Source organism: Enhydra lutris, unplaced genomic scaffold (assembly GCF_002288905.1).
Source record: "Enhydra lutris kenyoni isolate GAN:26980312 unplaced genomic scaffold, ASM228890v2 scaffoldscaffold28, whole genome shotgun sequence".
Classification (NCBI taxonomy): Eukaryota; Metazoa; Chordata; class Mammalia; order Carnivora; family Mustelidae; genus Enhydra; species Enhydra lutris.
Genome location: NW_019154112.1, coordinates 3,232,645 through 3,250,188, shown reverse-complemented (window position 1 = coordinate 3,250,188; position 17,544 = coordinate 3,232,645).

Sequence of the window (17,544 nt, the reverse complement as noted above, 5' to 3'; positions counted from 1 at the left end):
AGAAAGGGGAAGTTATGAATCTGATGTCCATACAAATAATGAAATACTATGTAGTTGAAGGAAAAATAACACATTGCTATAAAATAATCTTTAAAAAAGCATTTTTATAGGTACAGGAAAGTTTATACAACACACAACACTTTGTTTAATAAGATAGAGGAAGAGAATAGGAATATATAGCTATATCAACTCATTTTATATATATCACATTGGTCATTATCTATCTCTAATCTACATAATTCTCCATATATGACAATAGAAGTATTTTTTTTTTTTTTTTAGAAAAAGTGGTTGTGTCTTGGGCAAAATAAATGAATAGGTTGAAGGAAACAGAGATGAAGGCTGGACTTTTCAGGATATGTCTTCTTTAATAATTTTAATTTGAGGAAATTTCAAATATTTTATATAATAAAAACTTTAAGGGACGCCTGGGTGGCTCAGTTGGTTGGACGACTGCCTTTGGCTCAGGTCATGATCCCGGGGTCCCGGGATCGAGTCCCACATCGGGCTCCCAGCTCCATGGGGAGTCTGCTTCTCCCTCTGACCTTCTCGCTCATGCTCTCTCTCACTGTCTCTCTCTCAAATAAATAAATAAACATCTTTAAAAAAAAAACTTTAAATAAAAAGTTTATAAACACAGTACATTAAAAACTAAAACCAAAGTGCAATGATGGAACAAATGTGACAAAAATTATATGGTGGGAGACAAACTAGAATGTAAACCAAATTGGCCCTTTGATAAAACACTGTGGAACTGTAATTGTAAATCAGTACATAGTTGTAAATTCCTTAGACTTCAATGGTATGAGTTGGAAAGGTTTCAGAGGAATGCACCTAAATTGGTTAAGGAGATGATGAGTTCTGCTATCATATTCTGTCTGAAGAGTCATTTTGAAATGTAAATCAAAACCAAAGAGTAGACAATAGATTCAGAAGTTCATTTCGGGGTAATAGTGATTTCAACACAATTTCTCCACTATCAGAGACAGCCATAATTATCAAGCCAATTCAAAGTTTATCTTATGTATATTTTAGTTCTATTATGCATTATTTGTGTGAAACGGATTATCATTCTGTGGGAATTTTATAAGCTAACATTCATGTATTCAATATTTATATGGTTTAATCAAACCCTGTTTGACCTCAGGGTTGCAACTTGACTTTTGTTGTGTTGTCCAAGATGAAGAAGTGTGTTGTCTCATTTATCTTAGATCTGTGGTCCGACATTATAATGTAGGATTAAAATGCATGGCAAGAATATTTCAGTGGAGATGCTTTCTGTTGCTAGTGGAGAAAAACCAATCTAATTTGCTTTATTTTTCTTTAACTCCTTGTCTCACATGGCAGACAGACCCAGTGTAGCTCATCTCCAGAACTTATCAATTAATCAGACCAGTAATGTGTCCAGTGATCCTGGGACTTATTATCTCATCTCTCTATCATATGCCATATGTCAGTGTTCCTGAAATGGTAGTAGGGTGCCTGCAGTAGCTTTAGGCTTCATTTTCTTTCATAATTTACAAAGGCAGGGAAAGGGAATGGTCTCTCCTCATATGCTTTAAGGGAGAACTAAACATTTTCAAGTGTCCCCAGTGACCTACTTCCCTACAGATTGGGAGGACCATGGGATTACTGTGGTATTCTCTGACAAACCATGCTCCATCCTTTGTGGACTGGGCCTGCCTCACCTGATTGATGCCTCACAAGCAAATAATCTTGTTCAGGAAGAAAGAAATGTTAGATGCAGTAGAGGAGAACAATTTCATGTAAGGAACTTATAGTATCGGGTATTACTAGTGTTATTATTTTTAATTATTTCCTCATGAAGGATGATTGATTATTGAGCAGCATCATGAAGGTTTTGAGGTTTTTTTTTTTAATACAGGGTATTAAATGGCAGCTATAAACCCAATTACAACCAGAAACAGCAACTAAGCAGGAGGATTATTTGTTTGTTCTTAGAAGTTAGTGTGCTCATACTTAGTTTTTTAAGAAACATGCATTTTCCAGAAAACTTTCAAACAAAAACATTAATGAATATTAAGTTTGATACGATGCTGAAATCTGTTGTACATCAATTTTGATAGACACTCTTTTTGGAATTGGTTCGTTATTGGTTAAATAAACTAATACAACAGTGTCCAGAATTAGATTCTGAACAGTTGAAGTTTCGTTTAAAATAGGGCATTTCAAACATATACAATGGGGAATGTACAGTCTCTTCAATAAATGGTGTTGGGAAACTGGACAGCAACATGCAAATAAATGAAAATGAATCATTATCTCACTATGTACCCAAAAATAAACCAAAAATGGATTAAAGACATGAATGTAAGACCTGAAACCATATAACTTCTGGAAGAAAACATAGGTGGTCAGCTCCTTGACATCTATCTGGGTAATGAGTTTTTGGACTAGACGTCAAAGGTAAAGGCCATGAAAGTAAAAATGAAAACGGCAATTACATGAAACTAAAAGCTTTTGCACAGCAAAGGAAACCATCAACAAAATGAAAAAGCAACCTATAAAATGGGAGAAAATATTTGCAAATAATATGTCTGGTGAGGGATTAATATCCAAAATACATAAAGAACTCTTTCAGCTTAGTGGCAAAAAAGCCCCAAACGAATTACAAATTGGGCAGAGGATCTGAATACACATTTCCCCAAAGCATCCATATCAGTGACCGACAGGCCCATGCAAAGATGCTCAATATCACTAATCATCAAGACAAAGCAAATCCAATCCAAAATTGACATATCGCTTTACACTTGTTTGGATGGCTATTATCAAATAGCCGAGTAATAACAAGGGTGGTTGGCAGGGCTGTGACAAAATGAACCCTTATGCACTGTAGGTGTGACAGTAAATTGGTGCAGCCACTATAGAAAACAGTGTGAAAATTTCTCAAAAAGATTAAAAATAGACATATCACAGGATCTGGGAATTCCACTTCTGGGTGTTTAACCAAAGAAAATTAAAACACTAATTTGAAAAGATAGTTGCATCCTCATATCGTTGAAGCACTATTTACAGTAGAGAAGATATGGAAACAACCTAAGTGTCCATCACGAGATGAATGGGTAAAGCAAATAAGGTATACATACATCAACGAATATTATTTAGCCATAAGAAAGAATGAAGTTTTGCCATTTGTGACAACATGAAGAGACTTGGAGAACATTATGCTAATTGAAATATGTCACACAGAAAAGGCAGATTAGAGTGATCTCACCTATATGTTGAACCAAAAAAATAAAAAACCCAAACCCCCAAATACAAAAAGCCAAGCTCACAGACACAGAGAAGAGAGGGGTGATTGCCAAAAGTGGGAAGTTGGGGGTGGTAAATGACTCTGATGTGTGTAGTAGGGTAACTATTCTTTCTTAGATCAAGAAAATTCCCTTTCAATAGATTTTTAAAATCTAGATAGAGAAAAATTAAATGCAGGTGTTGAGTTATGTCAAATAATATTTTATGATTCTATCAAGATGGTCATATTTCTTGTCTCCTTCTTTAACTCAGTATGATAAGTTGCATTAATTAATTCTTAAATGTCAAAATAACCTTGCAGTCTGGGAGTAAATTCCACATGGTCATGATGTATTGCGCTTTTTGAATATCACTGGATTCAATTTGATAATTTTTTCTTAAGAATTTGACATCTATTTTTATAAGAGTGACTAGTCTGTATGTTTCTTTTGGTTACAGTGTCCTTGTCAGGTTTTCAAATAAAGGTTATCCTGGTCTCATTTTTTATTTACAAATGTTTTTTCTCTTTTTACTCTTTTGGAAGTTTGTATAAAGTAGGGTGGTTTCTTTCTTCAACATTTTGAAGAATTGACTAGAGAGCCAAACTTGGGGTTTTGTTATGGAAAAGAATGGACTTATTTTCTTTATTAGATAAGAAACTCTTTTTATTTTGTACATCATTTGTGAGCTTTGGTACATTGCATAATTTGAGTAATTTATCCACTACATACACATTTATTTTTATAAACTTATTCATAATATTTATTATTATTACTTCATGATGAAGAATCTGTGGGACTAAAATGAAATATAAAATATTTGTGTTATTTGAGTTCCAGAAGGAGATGAAAAATAGGTGACAATGAAAAACTTTTTGAAGGCAACTTGACTGAATATTCCAAACCCTGGCAAAAGACATGCACCTAAAGATTCAAGGAGCTGTGTAAACTCAAAACAAATGGTAAGATATTCAACATAAGTGCTCACATAATAATAATTGCATTAAATGTAGATGGCTTAAACCATCAATTAACAGACAAACATCAGTTTGGAAAAAATGACCCAACTGTGTGCTGTCTACCACAAGCTCACTTAAAATTTAACAATATGGGATGTCTGAAATAGAAGAATGGAAAAAGATAAGCCGAGAAAAAATTACCCAAAAAAAGTAGAGATAGCTGTATGAGTTAAAGTAGGAGTCAGATTGAAGAATATGGCCACAGGTGCAGATATGTGATATATAATAATCATAATGATAATCTTCCAAGAAGACATAGCAATCCTAACAGCATTGCAAAGTAGGTGAAACAAAAACTGATAAAACTGAAAGAAGAAATATACAAATGCACAAATATACTTGAAGGCTTCAATAGTCTTTCTGAACAATTAATGAAACCACTAGACAGAAATTCAGCGAGACTATAGAACTCAACACCATCAACCAACATGATCTAATTAACACAGACCACTCCACCAAAGAGGAACAAAACGTATCCTTTTCAAGTGTCCATGAAATCTTTGTGAAGATAGATGGTCTCATGAGCCATATAGAAACTTAAAAAAATGCTAAAGAACAGAAATGCTACAGATTGTGTTCTTTGCATACAGTGGAATTTAGCTAAAAATCAGTACCAGAGGGGAACCTGGGTGGCTCAGTTGGTTAAGTGTTAGATTCCTGATCTCAGTTCAAGTCTTGATTTCAGGGTTTTGAGGTCAAGCCCCATGCTGAGTTCTATGCTGAGTATGGGGTTGACTTAAAAAAAAAAAAAAATCAACAATAGAAAGATAACCAGCACAACTCTTAACACTTGGGCCCTGAACAATGTATTTGGATCAGAAAGGATGTCTTAAGGAAAATATAAAATACATTAAACCAAGTGAAAGAGAAAATAAAACAACATGTTTTGAAAATATATCTAATTTGTGGCACATAATTAAAGCAGTAATTAGAACAATACATGGTACTAAATGCATATATAAAAAAAAGAGAAAAGGGGCATATCAATAATCTATGTTCCCAACTCAATAATGTAGAAAAAGTAGCAGCAAAATAACCTAAAGCAAGCTGAAGAGAAGAATTAGTACATAGTACATATAAGAGCAGAAATGAACAAAACTGGAAAAAAGAAAAAAAGAAAAAGAGCGACACATAAAGTTTGTTCTTTGAAAAGGTCGATGGAACTGACAAACTTCGACAAGGACTGACAAAGGGAATCGAGAAGACACAATTAAAAATTTCAGTAATGTTAGAGGGTGGAGGGACTGAAAAATATCCTAGAAAGTGTGAAGGCGCTTTGAGATTGAAAAACAAAAGCGGGAACCCCATACAGTTTATAGAGTTTTATAGAGTTTTATTCAGGGTCATGTACAGACAGGAAGCATCCAGCAGCTGGCAATCCAGACACCTGTGCAGCTAGACTTAGATTACAGATTTTACAGAGTGGGGGGACATACAGGAGGGCATTGTAGTGACATCAGGGGTTTGACAAAGTTGATTCATGGACAACATTTAAAGTATTTGTGACACCATGTGTACACAGGAGGGGGAAAAACTGGTATTTCTAACAGTTATCTAAACAGATATATGGAAGACTGGAATAAACCTCCCTGCATTCTGCTCATGGCCTACAGTTCCAAGGAATATGCATTAACCTCCAAGGGGCCTAGGATGCGGAGCCCTGAAGGAGTCATTAAGATGACATGGACAGGATAGCAGGCCAAAGAAGGATCGGATCTTCGACTGGTTCACAGGAATCGGTGGGATTGTCTTCGGAGGAGGCTGAGGGATCCTTATCTCTATGTTCACTGGTGCAGGGCTTAATTCGAGAGTGATGGATCTAGGACTCCGGACCTGCAAATTTAACAGCAGCAGGAGTAGAAAGGATGACCATGTGTGGACCTTCCCAGGTCTGTTTTACAGGGGGTGTATTAGTGGGGATGGCTTTTATGACTATCATATCCCCTGGTTGACAAATGTGGGCACCCTGCTGTCTTTCCCATCCTTCAGACAGTTATCTAAGCTGTTGTTAGGCTAGAAGGCTAAAGAAGTGATAAGCTGGATGTGAACATTGAGTTTAGGATTTTTAGAAAATCATTAGTAAGAGAGCATGACCGTAGAGCATCTCATATGGAATAAGTCCCTGAATGAGAAGAGTATTCCGTATTCTTGCTGAAGCCAAGGGAAGTATATTAATCCAAGGCCCCTTAAGGATATCATTCATTTTTTTAACTTTTCCAGAAGACTGAATTCTCCAGGCACCATGGTATTAGATTCCTAAAGCCTGAGTCCTCTTGGGTCACAGCGGCCTTAAAAGAAGACCCATTATCACTTTGTGTGTCCCGATGCAGCCTAAATTTGGGTATTACTTCATTTAACACCTTTATGACTACCTGAACTTTCTCAGTTCTACATGGAAAGGCCTCCACCCAGTTAATAAAGGGAACCACCAAGACCAGAGGCATTGGAATCCTCAGGATTTGGGTATGTGAGTGACATCTATCCTAGTCGTCTCCAGGATAATCTCCTGTGTGCTGGTGACCAGGAGGAACTAAAGATTTTGCTTTAGGATCATTCTGAAGAGAGTCATCACAGGCCGATACTACCTGCTGGATAACTTTAGACAAATCGTGTCCAGCAAAGAATGTCTGAACTATCTGATACATTTTGTGTCTTCTCAGATGAAGTTTTGCTGTGAAGATTTCATCATGTTCCAGCTCTGGGATGCTGGCAGCAAGAGGGGCCTTTGTACCATCTGCATCTGTCCTGATGGCTGGAGAGAAAAACTATTTGTTAATCCCCATTGAATCTTCTCTGGGGAATGAGTAGGTCTGAAGCTAGGGACAGATTGTTTCTGTATGAGTGGGGCCTCCACGGTATCGGAGGATTCCACAGCCGCCTTCACTATAAGGTCTACCACTGCATTTCCCCGGTAATGTCATCTGCCCCCTCTCGTGACCTTTACAATGAGTAACCCCCACCTCCTCAGGCAGGAAGAGGGTGTTAATAACCGGTCTATTTCTTTACAACATTTAATTGGAGAACTACTGGCTGTTAAATAGTTACATTCCTTCCAGATGGCTACATGAACCAGCAAAAGTAGAAAGGTGTATTTAGAGTCAGTGTGTAATTACCGTTTTTTTTTTACTTGGCTCCAGAGCTCAGGTCAAGGCTATTAATTCTGCTGGCTGTGCCCTGGGGCCTGGGGGAAGTGGTTTACTCTCCATTGTTTCAAAAGTTGTAGAAAGAGCATATCCTGTGTTTCGAATTCCATGCTCTATGTATGAGCTTCCACGGGTATGGAGACTCCAGCCAGGGTGAGTGAGGACTTTCTTCGGCAGATCCGACCTTGCTGCATAATGTTGAACAATACCGTGTTCACAATCATACTTTAATTGAGTCCCACCTTCCGGGAGAAGAGCGGCAGGATTTAATATTGGACAGGGTATTATACAGACAGCAGGTCCCTCCAGGAGCAAGGCTTGGTATCTTAAGAGCCGGTTATCTGTCAGCCAGAGGCCTCCTTTTGATTCTAGTAGCCCCATTAGGTTATGTGGGTCAAGACAGTAATATCTGCTCCCATTGTTACCTAAGGGCCTAAGGGCCTCGGGTGGGAGAAGGGCCACTGCTGCTCCACCTCTCACACAGGCTGGCCATCCCCGAGGCACAGCATGCACTTCCTTACTAACATACCTCCCAGGTTGTTGTGTGGGGCTTCTGGGTTGGGTTACAACTTCAAGAGCCATACGTTTTCTTTCCATAACCTAGAGATTAAAATCCTTCTCGATAGGAAGGCTCAAGCCTGGGGCTCTCACCAAGGCATGTTTGAGTTCCTCATGTATTTGAAGGGCTTCTGGGTCCTGCTATATGATGGAGGTTCCCACCGATTGTGTTTCCATGACTAACTGATACAGGGGCCCGCTTTTGCCGCTATCCAGCTATCCATAGTCTGGAGTACCCAGTGATGTCCAGGAACTCCCAAAGCTGCCGGAGAGTGTGAGGTAAAGGGAAGGATAAGATTGGCTTAATCCAGACTTCTCCTCAGGCCCGTGTCCCTTCTGCCAGCACCAGCCCCAGATATTTTGCGGAGACCTGGTATACTTGAGCTTTCTCCTTCTAGGCTTTATATTCCCGGGAGGCCAAGAAATTAAGGAGGGTGGTTGTGCTTTTTTGTGATGCTAATGCAGTGGGAGCACATACCAGGATATCATCCAGGTCTCATAGCACAGGTATTTTGGGGAGTTTGAAATCCAAAAGGCCTTCAGCTAAGGCTTGAGCAAACAGGTGAGGGCTCTCCCAGAAGTCCTGAGTCAGGACCGTCCAGGTGAGCTGGGCATCCTTCCGGGTCAGAGCCTGGAATACAAGTAAGTACTAGGAGTCTGGATGCACAGGGATGCGAAAGAAGGCACCTTTGAGATCTGGGACTGAGAAGCTTTTGGTGCTACTTGGGATCTGGGCTGAAAGCCTGTAGGGGTTGGGCACTACAGGGTGAATAGGAACCACTGCCTCACTGATTAGATGCAGGTCTTGTACTAGTCTCCATTCCCCATTTGGCTTTGGGACTCCCGATACAGCTGTATCGCAAGGACTTGTACAAGCTTGGCCTGCCTTTCCGTGGGTAGCCCACACTTGTGAATTGACTATGATTTTGGTTAGCGGGAGACAAAGGATTGGCCTGGGGTGACCAGAATTGTGGTCTTCATTTGACTTGATATATCTCTTCCCGGTAATGGGGTAGGACTGTCCTTTCAGGGCCGCAACTAGAAAAACAGCCTTTCTCTGGTCTCTTCTCTCCCTTTGCCATGCCTCCTGTCAGTCTCGATGAAAGAAGACTCTGTAGCAGTCTTCAATGAAGTATCCAGGGAATTATCAGGGCCAATAGCCCTTTTTTATAATTTTCTCCTTATGTTAGGGTCTAGTTGGATGATAAATGTGTCCTTTAGGATTGATTGTCCCTCTGGTGGCTTTGTGGAGAGGGAGGTACGCTGGACTAAAACCTCTCTCAGTCTTTCCGAAAAAAAAGTGGAAGGAGGTTCTTGGGGCCCCTAGATAACCTGTGCCAATTCAGAATAATTTAAAGGTTTTGCTCTAGTTCTTCATAGCCCTTCCAGAGTACATCTGAAAGTGCTTCTGTTTCCACACTCTCAGTGAGTTAGCATAGTTCCATCCAGGGCCCCTGTGGGTACAGCCTGCTTCCATGGGGGAAGACCTCCTCTCCTCCTCTCGCTGTCTCTCCATCTGCCATCATTTGTTCATCCTCAAACGCTTCTGCGGCCTGTAGAGCTGCGTTTTGCTCTGTGCTAGTTAATGTCTGATTTAATATTAACATAACATCTGTCCAATCTAGTTCAAATGTCTGGGTTAGATTTTGAAATACTTCTACATATTTGTCTGGGCTATCTGTGAATTTACCCAAATCATTTATTATTTCTTTGAAATCCTGTGAAGAGTAGGAAACATGTACCTTTACAGGACTGAATTCACTAGGCCTTTCTGATAATGGATATGGTGTCTTGGGTGGCCCTTTTATAGAGGGAGTCTCCTTTTCTAACTTGCTAGGAGAAGGGGAAGTGCATTCTGGAGGCCAGCGGTACTTGGGTAGCAACTGCCTTTATACATTCCTTTCCTGGTTCTATTTTATCATTTGACATTGTAGCCAGCAGGTTGCATGCCCTACATAATTCACTATCATCCTGTGAAGCAAAGAACACCTGGACATACAGGACCTGAGCCCATTTGCCCTCTGCCTACAGTACAAGGCTATTTGTAAAAGAGAATTGTAATGATTCCTTCCCTCCAATGTCTGGGTCTCTCTATCCTCAGTGGATATCAGGGCCAGACCTGGGAGCAGAGAACCTTCATACATTTCTTTTCTAGAGTTTGTGGGTCAAATTTGTTCCAGTTTGGCAATACAGGGTCCAGAGGAGTCCCACTGAGGATGGTTCATTACCCATCATGCAGTTCTGGTATCATCCTATACCCATTATGGAGAGGTGAGTATGAAGGTGTCCCCCCATATCAGCTCTCTGGCCCCTAGCCAAGGTGTTCATTGGGCCCTGCCATAGAGTGAAAGAGTGGGTGAACCCCCTAGGACATGGAAAGTCGGGACAGCCGGAACAGCCACTCTGACCTGCACCAGGCATGGTCCCCCTCCTCTGGACTATTATAGAATGAAAGATGTTATTATCTTTTAGGTAGTTCAACCATAGTCAAGGGTGCACACTACTATCTAGGGATTTGTGGGCAGGTATATGCGGCTTGTGAGGAGGCTTCCCTGGGCTGTGACCTCCAGGGCTGGTCATCCTTTCACGTGTCTCAGACACCCCATGGTCATTTATGATGTCCAGGGACAGGCCCAGAGTGCACAATGGTTAGTCCTTCCATGCACTCTCTGGATGAGGCCTGAAATTGGTCAGGGGGATATTCTGTTAGGTGTATCTTCAGAGTCCTCCCAGGGAACCCTCATTCATTTTGTTTGTACCCGAGGCTCTGATAAGCAAAAGCCAGATAAATGCTTTGTTTTATTTTGGTGGGAAAGTGTCTAAACATCCCTTCTCCTATATACTTAATGTCCCAACAGCAGGCGAGTTCCCACCGAGGGGTGTGTACACCTAGCTTTAACGTCTTTATAGTTCCACATCTTCTGCTGCTGAAACTGAACCACAACGATCCCAGCTGCCAGTGCAGTCAACTTAGATGGGACCTGGGCAGTCAGGGGCTCCAGACCCTTCTTAATTTTAATGCCAATCGACCACAGGGCATTGGTACATTAAAGCCCACCAAGTAGGGAGTAACTTCCAAGCAGTCATACGAAGAGATTCATCTGATTTTATCGTCATGCTTCATGCATCAAATATCTCTGTTTCTGTACCTGGCAATAGAGAAACTGCTTTACCAGGTGGCAAAAACAGAAACAGCCATCCATCGGAGGCCAGATCAGAGGTGTTCTCAAAGGGAAAAACTTCATGATGGCCCAGACAGCAACTATGAGATACAACAAAAGCTGCTGAACCCAAGAAAGGCCAAGAGCCCTAGAGAGAGTATGAGGAAGGATGGGAAATGCTTCTCATTCCAAGAGAGAGTCCCATAGTTGAGGTTCATGGTCACTTTCAGGAGTTAGAGAAGCTCTGATGTGGGGATATACTTCCCAGAAGAGGAGAGATGCCATAGAAAAGAGGGAACTGGTTAGGGTGGGACCAACTTTCCTCTCCTGTGCAGGAAGGGGGATTGACTGAGTCGTTCCCAGAGGCCTGTCACCTGAGTCTTAAGACCTGCGGCTGCACTAGTCGCTCTTGCGTGGGGGACAGGTGCCCGGTGTTTTACAGGAGAAGAGGACTAAGCAGGGGAGGTAAGTCTCCCAGAACATAAAGACAGAGTCAGCATTACTTGCCTTCTAATGAATGAAGTGGTATGAAGTTTCCCCGGCCAAAGCAGCAGAAACGTTGCAGGATTGCAGGGTTCTTGCCTCAAGGAGTGGAAGAATGAATCTCACGGACACAAAAGGGGGAAGTGAAGTGAAAGTTTATTAAATGAAGGTGAGGACATAAAGGAAAGAAAAAAGCTCTGTAGAGTACAGTCCTGAATGGATTGACACTGAGGGCTTTTATGGTTGGTCTTTTATAGAAAACTTACCAGGGAACTTAAATCTTCTTAGGGTCACCACTGTTTGCACCATGATTACTTCTTCTCTGAGGTTTGGTAACTTTCAGTGGTTTTATAACTTTCATGAAAATATCTTGTCTCTGACATTTAAGACAAATGAGGTAGTCTCCTTATGTTCCCTTATCTCTGGGTTTACATGCCTTTTTCCATATGTGAGATTTCTGTGAGGCTGGTCACTTAGCCCCACCTGTCATTACCATCTGGGAGTCTTGTGACAAAAGCAACATGAGTCCTTCTGCAACACTGGGGGGCCTCTAGCCTCCTGACAGTACCCATACCCACAGTGCCCAGCTGTGGGGATGCTGTTTGTTACACATTCAGGTGCTGATGTTCTTATTGGTGTCGATATGGCCTTAAGGAGTCAAATGACCTCTCTTACTTGTGGAGACCATCCTTGGAAGGAACTACCTTATGACAAAGTCTTTAATATATTCTTTATGTTAAGCGAGTGGGCTTGCATCTAGTGCATAAGCTCCAGCATAGTGCTGGTGAACCATCTGTTTTACAGGTGCCTTTGAATGATAAGCAAGCATTCCTACGCCTTGAGCCTAGGTGTATATGTTCCCTGGCTTGTTGGCCATGCCTGAGGGGGGAATATGACTTCTAGTTTTCGTTTTTCTATTTGGATGGATACGATGGTCTCTAGTTTCAATTTCCCACTGTCTTTTCACAATTCTCTTCTTTGGAGGATAGAACAATGTTCACTCTAGCTACTTTCTGTTGTACATGAGTATCGATCAGTATTTCTGGAATGACATTGCTTTGCACCAAGTTGTAGGTATTCCCTAGTACCAGTCTTAGCCTCCATCCTTCCGAGAGCCATTATTTTGGAACTCTCATGTATAGTCTTAGCATCTTATTCCACATTTTTAATGAGGTAAATTAGGTCAGTTCAGTTAAGCAGTGGTCTCATTTCAGGAGATGGTCCTACAGGTGGGCTTTCAAAGTTAGGCCCATATTGTGCAGGCGGTTGGGTAGAAAATTAACCATTATTCAGGAAACCAGAAGAATTCAGGATCCAGGGGTGCCTGGGTGGCTAGTGGGTTAAAGCCTCTGCCTTCAGCTCAGATCATGATCCCAGGGTCCTGAGATCGAGCCCCGCATCAGGCTCTCTGCTCTGCAGGGAGCCTGCTTCCCCCTCTCTCTCTCTGCCTGACTCTCTGCCTACTTGTGATCTCTGTCTGTCAAATAAATAAATAAAATCTTTAAAAAAAAAAGAATTCAAGATCCAGTCCAGTTGTATAGATAAACTACAAACACTCAAAGACAATCAGAAATAGAAACTAACACCCATGATAGTGTATTACTGAAACATAATTTTTTCTCAATAAAATCACCCTCATTTCCATCAAAGAGAGCCATATTAAGATAAATTTTTGTAAAACAGGTCCAATTATAACAAACCTGGTCTTATTTACATAAATACAGCAGAATAGGGACTGATCATGTAAGTTTTTTTAAGTCTTTTTTGCCAGAACTTTTCATAGGGAATTTCAGATTGAGCTTTCAATAACCTTTTGAGGCTAAGAACCAAGCCAAATAGTTAGCATCAGACTCAGCTGCAATACTTATTGATCTGGGTGAATTTCTCTCTTCTCCAGATCCCTCGAATATCCCAATTCCCTGAGCAGCTAGGCAATAACCTTCCTTACATACCTGTTAAGACTACAGCAAACCCTGGAAGGTGATGTTTTCATGGGGCCTCACTGAGTCCAAAGTCAACCTTAGTTCCTCAAAGCTGTCTGGTCATATCTGAGTTTGTTTATGTCTTTCTTAAATATGACATTTCAGTCAACGCTGTAGTGATATGAGCAATGTTTCCTGATGTCCCTTTAACAAAACAAACAACCAACTATGGGATGAGAAAGGATATTTGCAAATGACATATCTGATAAAGGGTTAGTATCTAAAATATATAAAGAACTTATAAAACTCAACACCCACCCCAAAATAGTCTAAATAAAAATGGGCAGAAAACATAAATAGACATTTTTCCAAAGGAGACATACATGTGAAAAGATGGTCAACATCACTCATCATCAGGGAAATACAAATCAAATCTGCAATAAGATATCACCTCACACCTGTCAGAATCGCTAAAGTCAACAACACAAGAAACAACAGGTGTTGGCAAGGATGTGGCACTGTTGGTGGAAACACAAACTGGTGCAGCCAGTGTGGAAAACAGTATGGAGGGTCCTCAAAAAGTTAAAAATAGAACTATCCTATAACCCAGCAATTTCATTACTAGGTATTTACCTAAAAGATACAAAAATACTAACTTGGAGGGATACATGCACTCTAATGTTTAGAGCAGCATTATCTACAATAGCCAAATCATGAACAGTCCAAATGTCTATCAACGGATGAATGGATAAAGAAGAACTGGTATGTGTGTATATATATATATATATAAATATTACCACTATTAAAGAATGAAATCTTGCCATTTCCAATGACACGGATGGGGCTAGGGAGTATGATGCTAAGCAAAGTAAGTTAGTCATAGAAAGACAAATACCATATCATTACTGCTCTGTGGAACTTAAGAAACAAAATAGGGAAACATGGGGGAAAAAGAGAAGCAAAATAAGAAACAGACTCTTAATTATAGGGAACAAACTGATGGTTACCAGAGGGGAAGTGGGTGGGGGGATGGGTGAAACAGGTGATGGGGATTAAGGAGGGCACTAGTGATGAGCACTGGGTGTTGCATGTAAGTGTTGAATCAAAAAACTGCACACTTAAAACTAATATTACACTTATGTTAATTATCTAGAATTTAAATAAAAACCTGAAAAAAAAAACTTAAAAAAAAAAGAAAAAAGTAGAAACTAAAACCAAAATGTATACTTACCATGTGATCCAAAGACAGCAGTCCTAGGCATTTATGGCAGAGAAGTGAGCATTCACTTCCGTGAATGAATTACATTCACACAAAAACCTGTATGTAAACAAACTGTGATATATCCGCCTCATGAAATAGCAGTAAAAAGACAAACTACTGAAAGATGTGAAAACCTGGGTGGGTCCCAACAGCATCATGCTGAGGACAAAAAGCTTCTATTTGGTGCTTTCTTGTATCTTCTATCTCCTTGTTGAAGTTCTATTTTCACCCATCCTTCATCTCAGTTTGGTGAGCATCTTTATCCCCATTATTCTGAGCCCTTTACAAGGTAAGAATTTCCATTTCATTAAGGAATTGCCTGGGGTTTTATCTTGTTCTTTCATTTGGAACATATTCTGTTTCTTAGTTTTGCCTGACTCTCGTTGGTTTTTCTGCATGAAACAGGCACTTCTCCCAGGGTTGAAGGAGTGGCTCTTGTAGGATGTGCCGTACCGTTCAGCCCTGCACTAGCTCCTGGTGGTCTCTCAAACCTTTGTGATTGTCCAAGCAGCCCATTTTATTCTTAGTGGTTCCCAGTGGTTGAGACTGTGGCGAGAACTGTCGGTGTCCCAGAGGGAGCGTGTCATTGAGCATGTGGATCCAGGCTGACTGGAAGACAGATACTCAGTGGGTTTTAAAGTATGCCACAAGTATCATAGGCTCTGCTGGCCACTAGCCCCAGACACTACCTGTGGCCTCTGGCTGGCAGTCACAAAAATCATGCCAGATGAGTGTACAAGTTCCTTTCTAGGCAACAGCAGGAGAACCTGGATCAAGGCAGAGGGAGAGCGAAAAGATGGCCTCCATAAGCCTCTGTCCCCTGAGTCCACCTGCACAGGCCCCTAGATGGGAGCCAAACCGGAAGCATGTGCCCCAGGCCGAGGTTCTGAGACAAGCAAATAGGCTCCTTCCACAGAAAGACTGTGGGTACGTTTCAGTCTGCTACCTGCATAGTGCCTGGGGGGTGACAGCTTCCAGGAATGGTGTCTTTGACAGTTACAGTCCCCTTGAGCCCAGAAATGCAAGCCTGCAAAATCTGATAGTCTCCTAAATTCTTTAAAATCTCTGTGTACCTGTCATATTTCACTTCCTTAACACAGAATTTTATATGGCCTCACATTTTTTTTCCACAGTTAATTTGTTTTCATTATAACTGTAGTGTTCAAATCTCCTTAATTTCATTGAGTTGGCCTTATTTATTATCTTTTTTTAACTTGGAGATAAATAATTAATTCATTATTTTCACCTTTTTTTTTTAAGTCTACATTGCAGCTTTGGTGAAATGAGAGAAAAATTTCATTGTAAAGCGTTATTGTATGGAAGGCTGTCATTTAATTATTTGTTAAATATATAACCAGTCATATTTTAAGAAATGTTGTTTTCTATGTAGATGTAATTTGCCCTCAGTACGATTTTGAATCATGATCAAAGAACACACATGCAATTCCCTTTAATAATGTATTAAGTTTTTTATTAGGGTTTAATATCTATTTCATATTGTATTTTATGACAACTTTGTGAAAGTTTTCTTGCACAAAAACTTTATGAAATCTGTCTCTATGTCTATAAAAAACATCATGATATTGTACTACTCTGCATTATAATTTACTTTTAAATTATTTACAATCATGCTATTATTTAAAATATTGTTTTCCCTGTTCTCTCAACCTAATATAGAGATGCATGATTTCATAAAGTTACTGCCTGCACTTTGGTCTAGTTATTTGCATTTATTTGAACTCTTTAAAAAGAATATATCAACATTTGACTTATTTATCCGTTCACAGCAGAAAACTGTGAACATACAGAAAATTTCAATGAAGAATTAAAAGTAAACCATAATCCATCAGCCAAGTATTTTGAAATATCGGAGGGTTTTTTAAGATATATATTTTGTAGAATTTTCTTTAAACCATTAATTTTCATGACTACTGTAACATTATTTTAACAATATTACTATAGCATTATCATCTGTTTTAACTTACATTATTATTTTTGTCACATTTATTGATTTGGGTAAAATTCCTTTTTTTAGTGTTTCTGTATTCCTTGATGCTTGGTTTTGTGTCATTCTTATTTTTTCTTTTTAAAAATAAGAATATCAATATCATTTTATCACATTTGTAGAGTGTAGAGATTTAATTTTTTAAATCCTTTGTGCTTTCTTATCTTTTTAATTTTGGAGACTTCTACCATCTGTATATTTTGTCATACACAATATCTCTTATGTTTTCCACTATTTACTTTTAGCACTTCTTTCTTAATGAATTTCTCTGTTTTTGACCTAAAATAAGATTAAATTGATTTTACCCACTCTGATAATAAAGTTAAATTCTACGGTTATTTTTAACTTATAAATATGACATTAAACCCATTTTTCAATTGAAAGAATAAGACAGTCACATACAAGAAAATAGATTAGAAGTAAGTTGCTTTTACTTTGCTTTTCTCACCCCCTCCTTGATATTTAGAATTGGAATCAAGGTCCATATAGTGTATCAATTAGGAATGTAATTCACCTAATAAGATAATCTCCAACATGAAGCCCAATCATAGTTTTGTCTTAAAATTTATACTTTATTGAAAGGTTTTGTTTTATATCACATTACATTTTGTGGAAATGAACATGCAATATATTGTTGGAGAAATTAGGTAGGGAGAAAAAAAGATAACTTTGTTTACGATGGACTATTTTACCACATTTTTGTAAGTCACTGATAAGAGAAAAAGATTCCTCCAATTTGGA